This window comes from Mytilus californianus, unplaced genomic scaffold (assembly GCF_021869535.1).
Source record: "Mytilus californianus isolate M0D057914Y unplaced genomic scaffold, xbMytCali1.0.p SCAF_9, whole genome shotgun sequence".
Classification (NCBI taxonomy): Eukaryota; Metazoa; Mollusca; class Bivalvia; order Mytilida; family Mytilidae; genus Mytilus; species Mytilus californianus.
In genome coordinates, this window is record NW_026262745.1 from 71,334,271 (window position 1) to 71,345,180 (window position 10,910).

The 10,910-nt window shown below is 31.8% G+C and overlaps 1 long non-coding RNA gene across 2 annotated transcripts; it reads right to left on the reverse strand.

Annotated features, from left to right (window-relative positions):
* Positions 1-1,503: 1,503 nt before the first annotated feature.
* On the reverse strand, positions 1,504-5,815 carry LOC127715058 (uncharacterized). Of its 2 annotated transcripts, none has more exons than XR_007988102.1 (5): positions 5,219-5,815; positions 4,185-4,385; positions 3,632-3,698; positions 3,167-3,256; positions 1,504-2,233 (listed from the first exon to the last, which is right to left on the reverse strand). It is a non-coding gene; the product is annotated as an uncharacterized LOC127715058 (long non-coding RNA). The 2 variants fall into 2 exon arrangements; XR_007988101.1 differs by having other exon boundaries at positions 1,504-2,254.
* Between the last annotated feature and the right edge of the window lie 5,095 nt (positions 5,816-10,910).

Sequence of the window (10,910 nt, forward strand, 5' to 3'; positions counted from 1 at the left end):
TTACGCATCGTTGTCAATATAATGGAATTTGATGCGACTGTCATACAAGTGAGAGGTTTAGCTAGCTATAAAACAAGGTTCAATCCACTATTTTCTACAGAAGAAAATGCCTGTACCAAGTCAGGAATATGACATTTGTTATCCATTCGTTTGATGTGTTTGAGCTTTTGATTTTGCCATTTGATTAGGGACTTTCCATTTTGAATTTTCCTTGGAGTTCAGTAGTTTTGTGATTCTACTTTTTACCTAAGTTTTTCGGTTCAACTATGGTTTTTTTGTTTCAATCGTTTTTGTTTTGTTTTTTTGGTTTTCTTTTTAATTATTGGATTTCTGATGTGTTTGTGTGTGACCTTGACATTTTATAGAAACAATAATATCGAATCTGTTGGTTGAAACCTTTTTGAAATAAGAAAATATCCTATGATGAAGAACCATAATAAATCCCTTTTAAGGTGGATCCCTACAGATATAGCAATTTTTTTTTCACCATTGAATTTTTCTTAAAATTTGCATACATATAAAATGCAATGGCCTCTATAAAAATTTAAGGTAAAAATAGTATGTCACCAGACTCGTTTCCATGGTAACGGTCACCAAAGTTGGTACATCACGTGTATGCATAAATACATACCTGATGTAGAAACTCTGGATTTTTTTCAAGCCTTTGAAAGTATTTTGAAAGGTTTGTTCTTCATTTATTACAAAATTAACATTAAGAATGTAAATACAACACAAATAATGGCAGTTTTATTCATATTTATTAATTTCGGCTCAAATTTCATCAACACTGCTGCACACAAAAAACACAGATTTTGTTAAAAAATTCTATTTTTCTTAAACTTCCCAAAAAATGGTCAAATGAAAATTTTTTTAATTTGAAATAAGATGGTCAAAACAATGAGCTTTTAATAAATAAAAAGAAAAATATGGGTCACCAGACCATTATTTTACCTAAAAACGTTTTGATGACCCCCAACGACACAGTTATCAACAGCAGTTCTTTGTATATCTCTCAAAATTGTGTGTACAAAGTGTGACACATGTTGTCATATCCTTTGTTAAACTTACACAGATTAATACAGTTTCACAAGACAATCAAATGAAAGCAATTTTTGTTTCTACAAACAACGGTTACCATGGCAACAGGACAAGAAATTGGAAAATTCAAGTTTTGCATTGTTCTGATGTGCAAGAGTAGCTACCAAACAGACAAAAAGAGATCAAATACCATGATTTCAGAGCTACAACACATGGCTTCTATGTAAATGTAAACAAATATTATGATAATGCAGCTTATATAAGCATTACTGTGGTCTAAAACGAGCAAAACAAATTACTCAGCAGTTAGCGAAAATCACCATATATTTTTTTCTTTCAATTATCGATTCATAGATACCAGTCATGCAAGTAAATGGATTAAAAAAATGTCAAGACTTTGTCACCCTGTCCTCAATTAATGATGTAAGTTTGATGAAGCATAATAATAATAATACATTATATATTTTCAGTTGTCATAGTAACATAAGCAAAAAATGATGAAATTATAACTTTTTCAAAGGTTTTTCAACTTTCTTTATTTTTAATGCCTCAATAATTAAGCAAAGATATAGACTGTTATATTTAAAAATATGTATATAGTTTACTCCTCTGATTCAGTCAAATACTGATTGATAGTCATAGCATAATTAGAGTTCATTTTGTTCCCTGTCAAAATTGTCAATCCTTCGATCCATATTGAATAGTACAGGTTGCTCCCATTCAGATATATCATATTACTATAAGTAGCATTACGAAAAGAAAATACCAGTTATTTTGCTCGCTTCATTTGAAATGTCACATCTTGGCATATTACATCTCTGGAATAGGTTTGATCCACTGACAGCGGCTACCTGAGTGATGTCACTATTTCTTAAAAGACGTCTTGTTTGAAAATCAAATTTTACACATTGATCTATATATATATATATATATATATTATAAAGAATATGAGAAGGAATTTGCTGAATGTCACAAGCACTAAAGCAGTGTCGTTTACTTCAGTTTCTATTTCATATGTTGTTTCTTCTTTAACATTTGAACTACATGGGGCCTTCTTTCTATTCTTTTTATTTCAATTCTTCTCTTTTAAATTCATTGTTTTCTGGTTATCTCTTTGCCTCTCCAATTTCTAATTCATACTTTCCCAAACTTTCAGAGTAAATTTGCCGGGGGAACGTTCTGATGTTGCATTTACCTGAAAGTTTAATTTATTTATCTGTAATGAAAAGGTGTAATATATAATATTATAGTGCAAAATTAATCCAATCATGTATTAAAACATCAATTTAAAAAGATTATATACCTGACTAACAAAGGTACTCATTAAGCGTTTAACATCATAATGTGATATATGGCCAGGTTTTTGAAGTGATTGCAATAATTAGGTCACCTGATGGGTATGCAATTTTATATTGCTTCTGCATATGATGTACATCCTTTTTAGTGTTTTTTTAATGTACAATGGCAATTTGGAATGAAATATAAGTGACAATATAGGGAGCATTACAGTGTCCAATACAAATGCAAATTCAAGGTATATATTTGATAGATGTCACCTTGACCATTTATCTTAAATCAATACAGTTGAACTGTTCTTTTTGGTATACATTTACATATACAACATGTGACCAAGTTTGTGATAAACATAAGTAATCTACATCACATAGTTAGCTTCATTGTGGCACATAGGAACCAGTGGCAGTCTTTATAATATACTTTATATTTATTAAATAATAAAATAAAGTACAAATCAATAGTGTAAAATGTGGATCACTGTGACCTTCTTTTGCCTGGAAGCTGAGTTACTAACTGAGACTCTGAGAGTCATCTGTGTATATAAGTTTGCATGATCTGACACCTTTGAATATGGTTGCTGAGATATGAAATTGGATGTTTAACATTACCAAAGTCAGTGAAGTGGCAAATGTATGTCATCTTTGTACAAGTTTACATGATCCTACAATTTATAGTTGATGAGATATGAACTAAAATCTACTAAATCTATTGTCTAAAAAGAAATGTTTATGCCAGCAAAACACCATTATCAGATTAAAAAGTATCAAATGAAACCTCAAGTATTTTTCTCAAAGGTAAATCCATGTAATTATCCTAAAATGTATGTATTTACCATTGACAGCCATTTATATCCTTCATTTTTCTGTAAAACTGCTGCTAATAGCCTGTTGTTCTTTAAAAGGATGATGATCCACCCTAAGACCTACAATTGATAAGAAAGATAATAAAAATCGTATTGAGAGTAAATTTATATAATTATAGGATTCATAATGAGTGAGACTTTTATATTACTTGTTATCAACTTCGGTTGTTCAATAACAAAATAATAAAAATAATGGTAAACGAGCCATTTTTTTAAAAATTAAATTAACTATAAATTCACTCACAAACTGAAAAAAAAATCATATTCCATATAATAACATGAGCATTGCAAAGTACGGCATCCTCTCACCATAGAAGACTGTTGCTTCTTAAGATTTCACAAGGGTGTTTAGAATCTACAAGGTCCACTTTGACCTTGACATTTGGGCATTTCTTTTCTATTAATAAAGTTAAAGCCTTAATCCTTTAAATTTACCTGTATTACTTTCATAGTTCCAACCAGTACCAAACATTTGCCATTCTGCAACAAAACTGGCTTCAACCTAATGAAAAAAAAGTAGAACAACATATATTAATGAAAGTACATGCAGTGTTCAAATGCTATAGCTAAAACATATTACATTTAAAATTAACCGGAAACTCAGGCTATCAACAATGAAATTTGTAAAAATAATGTATAAAGGCTTTCAAAACCAAATTGGGTTCATTAAATTTGTTGAAATTATCCATAAATATAGATTTAAATTAATAAATACCAATGTAACTAATTCTAGTTCAATATTTTTGTTGAAACAAATTCTGTCATGATCTATACATCAAAGTCTTCAAGTATATATAACACTGCTTTACCAAAAAATTAATTTGAAATATAGACCATAAACATGAAATTATTATCAAGATCTGTTAATTCATTTTTATGACTACTAGGGCAAATATGAATATAATTATGGTCCTCATTATACTTTATATCTGCTTTGGTACATTATCAAAAAAATACTTTGAAATTATTTAACTAAAGATTTAATTACCTTCCAATTACTCATAATATTAACCATGTTTAAAACTGTTTCATCTCCTGATTTAATTTACAGGATTCTATTGCAACTGCAAATATTTTCTTTCCGGTTTCATTCTTCTTTTTCTGTATGGTGGATGGATTCACAGAAAGTACATTCAATCCATTAAGAAAATGTTAAAATGTGTGGCACTAATTCCTGCATGTATCATTCCTGAAAAATATGATATGAAATGTCAGTCTTCGCATTGGTTAATTAGATAAACTATTTAGACTTTTGAGTTCATAATTTTATTTGGAATATACAATTGTTTTTTTTAATTTATATTTATATAATATGATTGTAAATTCATATTTGCCTTTATTCTTATAGATCACAGACTCATATAAATTTCTAATTATGTGGAGTGAGGGTGGGTGTGGCATGCATGCCCCTTCCTTATTTTCTTTTTTCCCTTCATGTATTATCCTGCATTCTACACATCATTCTATTTGTGTTTTTAAATGACTAAATCTCTAAGGTATCAGACCACTTGGTCTATGATCACATGCAAAAGATGATTAATATGAAAATTCTGATTATAAGATAAAGACAACTAATATTTCAAGTTTGTAAAACATTATTTCTGTGAATGAATCATTGTGACTGTATTTGTTTTCTTTTTCAATTCTAATTTCATTTATGATAAATTGCTACCAAATAATTATTTACAAAATAATCCTCCCCTTTTGGATGTAAAACTAAAAAGCCCCTTATGCTGTTGTCTTTCTGTTCATTGCAAAAATAATAAATTGAATAACTTCCAGGGGCAAAATTCCAGAAAAAATACTAAAGTCCAGCTTCCTAAAATATTTGGGCAGCACTTCCACTCAAAATTATGCTTTTTACCCTCAAACCACACAAACCCCAGACCATAATAGAGGGGAATTCAAGAAAGAAAAAGAGAGGTGTGGAGCAGGTTCATTTAAACAAGACATGAAACCATACACCTTCTCCACCCAGTGAAATGTGTAAGAGAATCTAGAGAGAAAATTTAAATCTCTTACCAAGTGCAGCTTTTGAATTGATAACAAATTCACCAGTCCCATTTCTTTTCCTCGTTTCTACGCTGTAACATATGCATGATATGCAGGTTACATGCACTGCAGCTACTACAAGGTAGCATGGTATGGACAAAATGCTCCACTGCCTCCACCTCCAAGGTCGTATTTCCGTTTGCCGACAGTATCCGCAGGGGACAGTCACACATCCTAACGAACAGATTCTGTGCTAGGTTGTGAACCAGAGCTAGCCGTCGACCTTCTTTCCAGGTTTCGTCAAACGAAAGGTCACTGTGATCGGACGCCGAATTTCTCCAACTCACAAAAACTTATATCATATGATCTTATAAGTTGAAAATCATTTAAGACTGTGTGAACTTTCAGGCTGAAGCTATTCATATTCTTCATTTTAAACGAACGCATGAATTTAACCTTTTTGATAAACCTTCCTCTCATCCGTGCGATCAGCTGTAATTGTTTACACACGTTATCAACAGACGACAACGGAACTGAATCCGTGACCCATATATATAGGCGATATATCCTTAGATTAAAACAGGGAACCAGTTTTACATCAGTAAAACGTTGTTATCTCCCTTAGTATCGGAAGTCACCTTAAAGGAAAGAAAAAATAAAAAAATAAGTACAATATTTTTGTAAGAAAAACGTATTTAAAAATGATCAATCTATAATTAAAATTAGATTATTACTTAAGAAAGTCATATGTTTAGTGTGAAATCAATTTCAAGATCATTTTTTTTTATAATCCCAACGCAGGAAGTTCAGGATGTACATGTCTTTTATACACTAAATTTAAATTAAAAGTGTATTCACCAGGTAATTCATTTTTAAATATCAATTGCATATGAACTATCAATAGAAATGAAAGTACTTTTTTGGGAGGTCCCCGTAAATGGATCCGTGTAAATAAAACTAGCGTTTACAACAAAAATGGCAGCTAATACTTCAATAACACATTATTTTCACTTCAATCTATTGGTTTTTGTTTCATCACCGATTCTTTTACCGGATTTGTAATAACATAAGCAACATGACGGGTGCTACATGTGGAGCAGGATCTGCTTACCCTTCCGGAGCACCTGAGATCACCCCCAGTTTTTGGTGGGGTTCGTGTTGCCTAGTCTTTAGTTTTCTATGTTGTGTCATCTTTACTATTATTTGTCTGTTTGTCTTTTTATTTTTGGCCATGGCGTTGTCAGTTTGTTTTCGATCTATGAGTTTGACTGTCCCTCTGGTATCTTTCGTCCCTCTTTTACAACAGTCTTTATTATACTGAACCTGTCTCCCTAAAAAAACATATGTAACAACAATATCGAATGAGTTGCTTGAAATCTTTTGATAATAAGAAAATGTTATATGAAGAGGAACCGTTAATAAATTCCTTTTAAAGGAAAGATAAAATAAGAAAATAAGTACAATAGTTTCGTAAAAAAGACTTATTTAAAAAAAAGTTAAATCTATAACTGAAATATATTATATTACTTTAGAAAGTCAAAATGTTTAGTGTGTAATCTATTTCAAAATCAATTTGTTTATAATCTCAACGCAGGAAGTTCAGGTTATAAATGTCTTTTATATCACTAAAATAAAGTTAAAGTGTATTTGTAAGGTAATAACGCAATCTATTTGAAAAAGAGAATTTGTATTTGATTTTCTTTTTTCAATGTTTTCTATTTGTGTGAACAAAATATTCCAACAAAAATTTAACTGCCATGATTTAATCACACATATTTGATGATGATATCAAATAACACTACACAACAAAACTTGGAGAACAATCTCAAGAAATAAACACGTTTTACTTTACATGTACAAGAAACGTAGAAATAACTGTTAAAAAGTATTCAATTTGGGGAAATTTCCCCATAAAGATGATAACCAATCAGATATCAATAATTTGGGAAATTTCCCCAAAAAGATGATGACCAACAGGAAATCAATAGAATAGGGAAATTTCCCTAAAAAGATGATAACCATCAACAAACCAATAGACTGGGGAAATTTCCCCAAAAAGATGAAAACTTAAAAGAAATCAATAAAATGTGGAAATTTCCCCAAAAAAGACGATAACCAAAAAGAAGTCAATAGAATGGGGAAATCTCCCCAAAAAAATGATAACCAACAAGAAATCAATAGAATGGGGAAATTTCCCCAAAAAGATGATAACGAAAACGAAATCACTAAAATGGGGAAATTTCCCCACCAAGTTGATAACCAAAAAGAAATCAAAAGACTGGGGAAATTCCCCCAAAAAAATGATAACGAAAGCAAAATCACAAAAATTTTAATAACCAAAAATAAATAAATAGACTGAGAAATTTCCCTCAAAATATTGCAACGATAGCGATATCAATAGAATGGGGAAATTTCCCAAAACAGGTGATAACCAAAAAGAAATATTTAGACTAAGGAAATTTCTTCACAAAGATTATAACCAAATAGTTAACTGTAGATTTGGGAATTATTGGCGATAAAAGGGTCATTGTCTTATAGTGCTGAAACAACTTTATTTTTTTCAGAAATGGACAAAAATACACAGATTTATTCAGAAAGTCATACAAATGAAGATGACAAAAGAATATTTGGAAAAATCAGAACTATGAATTTCAATATTGGTCAATATCCCTAATGCTCCTCCAATTGAGGAACACAAAAGTTGCGTGTAAACAACAAATCTCTGTGTAGTGATATTGGACATGTTTCAATTTTTAGCAGGTGACTGAGCCTAACCATTTGTGTTGATCTGGAAAGTAGAGGACCATAGAATAAATATGTAAAAACTGTTGAGTTATTAAATGTATTCAAAGTATAAAATTTTCAAAGAAATTATTGTGTGAAAAAAGGGATTTTTTACCATGAGGAGCTGCATCACGAAAGGATTTTCGGGGTATGCTAATTTACGGAAATATGATTCACACTTCGTACCCCGAAAATTTAACCACATATGTGAAAATGTCTCAGCTTCGAAACGAGCCATCATACATATCCAAGTTTACGATATGGATTGAGCTAGAGAAGAAAACGTTACCATTACCGCCTATGTAGAAACAATTGCGCATATTGCCCCATATCTCTACTGGATCATGATTCTTTACTATCAGATCTCCCTCTGCTTCTACATCTACCCCTACCACCACGCCCACGAGTTCTGGTAGATTTTTTGAAACTCTACGTATCAGTGAGAAATAGAAGAAATGGAACAGTATCTATATCGAACTCGATGTTGATGTTATTACTGAGAGCGTAGTAAGATCACGGTATGAACGTGGTATGATCGTAGTATGGTCGTGGTGAGAGCGTCCTATAATCGCAGAAGAAGCGTGCTAAGATCGTGTTGCAATCGGATAAATCGTGGTATGGTCGTGAGGACGTGATGAGCGCAGAAAGATCGGGATAATCGTAGTGAGGTCGCAGATAAGCGTGGTGAGAACGTGGTATAATCGTAGCGGGATCGTTGTAGAAGCGTAATGAGGAGGTAATAGCAACGTGAAAGAAACGAAAATTAACATTTTCATGCCGCTCATACCGCAACCTCACCACGATCTGAATTTATTTTAGATCGCGGTGAGCGTAATGCGATCGTGGTCTAGTGTAACTGGGGCTTAACCGCGTAAAATTAGTAGTGTTATTTATAAATACGTCATAATAGCGTAACGTCACACTGTCTGATACATGAAGCAATCTTTTGTATCACCAATTTATATATTTACAGGAAAGGAAAAGAAGACGCTAACTTAAGGCATGATATATTTACAGGAAAGGAAAAAATGACTCCAACTCAAAGACATGATCTATTGTTGTTGAATGAGGACACCAAAAAATCTGAAAGAACTTATTTTCTATTTACCATGTTTAAGTCTGTTTTAATTGGTTTGATTTATGTTTGCTTTATAATATATGCTGTAAATCTTAAACGGTTGAAATTAATACCATAGTATACAAAAATGTCAACTCTCTTCATATATGTCAATTGTTTGCCATGGTCTCCATGAACGTGTACAATTTTTCAAACAGGCGGGGAATTTCATACATATGAGTTAACTCGTAGCTATATATTATGAGGAAATCTGGTATGATTGACAATGAGACAACTATCCATCAACGTTTATAAAGGAAGCGGATTTAAGGACTTATAGGCAACAGTACGGCCTTCAACATTAGAAAAACCATACCGTATAGTCGACTACAAAAGGCCCCGATATACATTATTACGTTAAACAAGATTTTGTGAGGAAATTGCCCAATTTCGTGAACTGCATCATCTTTTTCTGCGATATTTGTTGTATTCTCAGTCAATGTTTCCCAATAATTGTGTTATTTGCTTATGAGAATGTTCCCCATTTTCTCTGCTTACTGTATCTGTAAGACGACATATGTATCACTGTTGTAGTTGTGCAATGCATTTGGATTTTCAACAAGCCTATGAAATATTTTGGTTATCATCTCTGTGGGGACAATTCCTCACCCTACTGATTACTATTGTGTTATCTTGTTGGGGAAATTTCCCCAGTCTATTGATTTCTTGGTTGGTTATCATCCTTTTTGGGAAAATTCCCTTGTCTAATGATTTCTTGTTGGTTACCATCTTTTTGGGGGAAACTTCCCCATTCTATTGATTTCTTTTTCGCTATCATCTTTTAGGGGAAATTTCCCCAGTCTATTGGTTTGTTGATGGTTATCATCTTTTTAGGAAATTACCATAGTCTAATGATTTCTTGTTAGTTATCATCATTATGGGGAGATTTCCCCAGTCAATTGATTTTTTGTTGGTTATATGATCTTTTGGGGGAAATTTCCCAAGTCTATTGATTTCTTGTTGGTTATCTTTTTTGGGAAATATATTACGATTCCCCAGTCTTTTTATTTTATTTTGGCTATCATCTTTTTTGGGAAATTTCCCCATTCTTTTGATTTTATTGTTGGTTATCATCTTATTGGGTAAATGTCCAAAGTCTATTGATATTCGTTTTGTTATCAACTTTGTGGGGATATTTCCCCAATACTTGTTCATTTGTAGAAATTGTTCTAAAATTTTATTTTTGTAGAGTTATTTGATGCCATCATCAAATACATGTGATACAAGCATGCCAGTAAAAGGTTTGTTTCAACATTTTGGTCACACAAATAGTAAACATTGAAAAAAGAGAATAAAATAGATTGCATTTAATGTATTTTTAAATATCAATTGCAAATGGACTTTGAATAGAAACGAAAGTAGATATTAGGGTAGTCTCCGTTACCAGGTCAGGGAAAATAAAATTGGAGTTTACATGCAAAATGGCGGGTAATAACGCATTTTCTCGTCTTCTTTCCATTGGTTTCTATTCCACACACAGTTCCTCCACAACACACTGTTTTCTTCTTCAGTAAAACATATGTTAATATATATGTTTAGCATTTTACAATGACTTTGCTGAATAATAAATAATAGCAAGCACTTCGGGATACATCTGTTATGCCGATGTACAATATAAACATGTTGGAATGAAAAAAATCTAGGTCGAAAGTAGAGAAGGGAGAGAAAAAAGGAAACAAAAATTTTCCGGCTATCTCATCCTTCAGTATGAAGTAAGTACAGGATCACCCAGTCTTTCGTTGGAAAAGGGTTTCGTCGATTTTTTCTAAAAAAAAAAGACGAAATAAAGTTCTTACAATATTTAAGAATCTTGAAAAGTTA